This window comes from Atta colombica, unplaced genomic scaffold, assembly GCF_001594045.1.
Source record: "Atta colombica isolate Treedump-2 unplaced genomic scaffold, Acol1.0 scaffold125, whole genome shotgun sequence".
Lineage (NCBI taxonomy): Eukaryota > Metazoa > Arthropoda > Insecta > Hymenoptera > Formicidae > Atta > Atta colombica.
In genome coordinates, this window is record NW_017259212.1 from 1056027 (window position 1) to 1060389 (window position 4363).

General features: G+C 40.1%; 1 protein-coding gene across 1 annotated transcript in view; it reads right to left on the minus strand.

Moving 5' to 3' along the window:
* LOC108694864 (protein slit) overlaps positions 1–4363 on the minus strand; it is a 343987-nt gene that overhangs the window by 26400 nt on the left and 313224 nt on the right. The window lies entirely within an intron of this gene.

Consider the following 4363-nt stretch of genomic DNA (forward strand, 5'->3'; position numbering starts at 1 on the left):
AGTTATATTCACTATAATTGCGATTGTATTTACGAAATAAAAATATTTGTTTTATTTACCATTTATATTTTGATATTTTAATATTTTAATTTAAAATTATAATATAATTATTTCATGTTTAAGAAAACTATATATAAGAATATACAGGGTGTCTCACGTAAGTGTGATCATGATTTTTTTGCACTTCTGATGATCTGATAAAATATTGTTTCGAATAAAATTAATTAGTTTTCAATCGGTTATACATTGTAATGTTAAAAATTCGCAAAAAGATCTTTTTTAGTAAAGTTAAGTAAAAAATCAAGTTCATTGATCTTCACGTCTAAATTTAAGATTATTTAAAGATTATAATATAACAGATAATTTTGAATTTGTCTTGACATCAGAATATTACGGAGTCAAAAACGTATAATGCCATTAAAAAAAATTAAGGTGGCCTTGACTTTTTATCCAGAAAAAAATTTTTTTCAAATTTTTAATATTACAATTTGCAACCGATTGAAAACCGATTAACATTTATTTAAAATAATTTTTGTCAAATCATCGAAAGAGATGCTAGAAAAATCGTGATCACAGTTACGTAGGACATCCTGTATAATAATAAAAGATTAACTATAAAAAGAGAGCTCTTAGCAATTCTAACTATACAATTATTTACCATGTAATTATAGTTACAAATACTACTTTTCTCTCAGTGCACATTTCCAATTTACAAGGATGGGAAATTCAAAATAGATTCACAATGCATGATGTTGCATCATCAAAGTTGACAAGCTAGTTGAGCTCGGAGAATAGACGACGATGATGAGCTGCGACAATAATCAACAGAGAAAACGAGATATATCGGGCATTTGTGTTATATGCTTTCGAATCGAGGATAAATGGAGAGAGACCCGAGAAACCTCTCTCAGATCGCTCTAGCTAACCCAGAAAGCAATTACCGAATTTCGATGTGACCGCGCCCGCGCGAAACTAACAAAAGGACTCAGTGGTCCTCGCCTCTCGCGAGCAAGCGTCCAATTCCAAATGTTGCCGGCGCCATTAACTGCGTTACCGCGATAAGAACGGAATGAAACGAGATCTGACATATCGTCTGCCTCTGTTCAGGAACCCTCGCCCCTTACAATCTTTTCCATTCCATGATCGCTCTGTCGTAAGGGATTGTGAAACTTCAGAGAGAAAGAGAAGTCCACTGTGACGGCGAGAATTGCAATCTCTGGAGGACGCCTGCGCATTCTTCGGACGTAACATGCTCAGGATGGTACGCAGGAACATTCGTAACAACGCTCTTTGCGTATGTGGTAAACTGGTTTTAATAGCTTCTATAACGACGCCCTATGCTGGGATTCCTGGTATTTTCCGCTTAGCATACTTGCGACATGAGTTGGAAAACTGCGGCTGTCTGAAAACTTCCCGCGTTCTCGGGTAGACATTCTCCCGTGTACTTCTATGTTTGTAAAATTGGTTAAAAACTTTTCTTAATCAAAAAATAAAGATGCGCGACAAGAGCAACAAATATAATCAATATAACTATATATGTATATTTGATGAATTTACGAAAACGTTAAACAATATTATTAACGCGATTTTACATCCAGGTCGCATGTGATGTAATAACACCATAACGTCGAGGCTGAGAGGGATTTACTGCAAGAGCCATGAAAGCTGTATAATACAGTGTATTACGATCGTCGGGATACGCGATAACAACTGCACGATAATTATTACAGCCGCTCTCTCGAGCGATAAACTGAGATTGTGCGCGCAGCTCCTTGTATGACGGGCCTATAATTTGTCGACGTCCGAAAATCACCGTGGCCTCCTCATGGTTCTCGAATTTTGTCTCCCTAAATCATTCGCGCCACCGCACGCGGGTTTGGTTCGGTGGACGTTTGTCCTGGTTATTATCAGCTTAAACGTACAACGGACAAATGCTGGAGCGTCGTAAAATATCAGCTTGCACGTTGCTGTCCAATGTATCGCGTTACAAGCGCCGCAATACGGCCGCATAGCGGAGTGATACTAATCAACGAAGTGTCCGCGTCCCATTCCATTGTGTCAAACCATTTATTATCACGTAGGTTTCATCCTCTTACCGCGTGAAATACCGTACCTTTTTACGTTTGCACGATGAGTTAATCATACGTTACGTTCACCGCGATCTACCCACACCCTGGCGTGGCTGCGCTACGCGTCGAATTTATGAGACGAGCACATAATTAAGTCCATGTAACTTTGGGTTGTTAAGGAGAGCCTGATTAATCGCTCGTCCACTTATCGTTCAATTATCAAGCATACAATCCTATATTGGCGATAACTTTCTAAAATCTTGTTTACCGATTCATTTAATTATATATTCTAGGAAGATCCTAAAATATACGGATTAATGCAAAAATATTACTATATTACCTACTGTAATTTTATGAAAAAGAGAAAATTAGATATTGCAGTGTATAGAGAAAAAATTTATTATAAAATAATTCTGAGATATTATATATATATATATATAATGCCTTTTTTGTTTTATCGTTGGCTCGCTACTTGAACAAAGAACAAAATCCGACATCTGGCATCTTTGCAAAAAGAGAAGATAGAGAGTTTTGTAAAGCAGAATCTGATTTAATATATAAATTAAAGAGAAACATCTTCGAAGGGAACAGAATAAGCTGCGCCGGAATTACCAGTTTCTGGGAGTTTCAGAATGCGGTCGTTGCAGCGCGCGCGCGAATTAGCATCTTCCACATTTTACGATTTTAACGCTGGTTTATCCGCGTCGGATGAAGGATTATCGCACATCCGAACGCCCGTGAGAATCTCGCCGTAAGGTCGCAACATAATACGTCCCTTTGTAAGGTGGCTGATCCAGCCTTATCGTCAGAAACTGTAGGCTATGCCCGAGCGGAGCCGGAGCTTCGAGACTGGAAGTTTCGAATCCCGTCCATCTTGCCCACTTTGCAGGATGATAGATGGACGATCTCCTCCTCCTTCTCTCTGCTTTCTCCTTTTTTCCCCTCTTTTCTTTTTTGCTCTCTGTCGGCTTCTCTTGTCTCTCTTTTTCTGTCTCGATTCTCTCTCTTTCTGCTCTTTCTGGATCCCGCCACCTTGTCATCCACAACGCGAGGAGGAGGCTTGCGCACTTTTCGACTGCGCGCGACTGGCAGCTGCTGAGAACACCAGGAACCTTCGAACGGAAACGGTTCGTGCCCACTCGATCGCGATAAAGGCATGATATCGCCGCTCGTCAGCCTGGCCTGTCTCTATTTTGTTTTTCTCTGCAACCGTGGTACCGCGTTTGATTGAGATTCCGGATCGAAAAGAATCTTATGGCGCGCGTCCAGAGGAAAAGCAACAAGCGAACGAATGGACGAGACGAGACGGCGTAATCACTGGATCGGAATTTCTTATGACATCAAGGTGGCTCTTCTCGTTAGCGAGAGGCGAAGCGTATGTCGGATACGGAGAAAACCAGTCATGTCGCTGAGAAGAGGTCGGTTCGTTCTCGACGGATAGCTTATGGATGAGCATAATTTGTGTATACGGAACGGTCCGCGACGACTACGTGTTCTTTCGATACTATCGCTTTCTGAGATCACACAGCCGTGAATCCAGAAGTACTCTATACTCATATCAGAAATAACTTCAATAAATTGTAACAAGTAAAACCGGTCAGTGATACAAATAAAAAATGGTAGTAACTTCTTTGAGCATTTCATTGATAATTATTTCTTGGTAATCATTAAAAAATAATTTATTTTTAACATTCGAAAATATCGATGCGTGTGACTGGTTTTGACTCACCGTGTTTTATTAAAGATTCATGTATAATGCGAAGCACTGATTTTATCATTTCTATGTAATGACTTTATCGATCTCTATGTCTGGCAAATGTCTAAAATCCTACAATCCCCATCTTATTCGTTTCATCTTTACCGTTACTGAATCAGGTCTCGCTAATAAGACAGTCAGCCAGCGATAAGCGCGTACTCAAGCAGTTGGTCACGTAAGATAGGAAATACCTTTGGTGAGTCGCGTGCACAAAAGCGAATGTAAGCTGAAAGCGTTGGAACAATGGGCATCGGAACATTGCATATCGAACGATCGCCTTTAAGAAGCTAAAGTCTGGGGTGAAAAGTCGCGTATGCAGTAGCGCGTACATTCGATCGAGAGAAGTCTCGTGTGGCAGGTTACACAAGCCCCTAGTTTACTCCCCCTCACAATACATACATACGATATGTAGGCCGTCGTCTGAAAAGTTTATATGATATAAACCTTCTCTCCTGTCGTTGCGCTTGACACAATGATGAGGAAGAAAGAGAGAGAGAGAGAGAGAGAGAGAGAGAGAGAGAGAGAGAGAGAGAGAGGG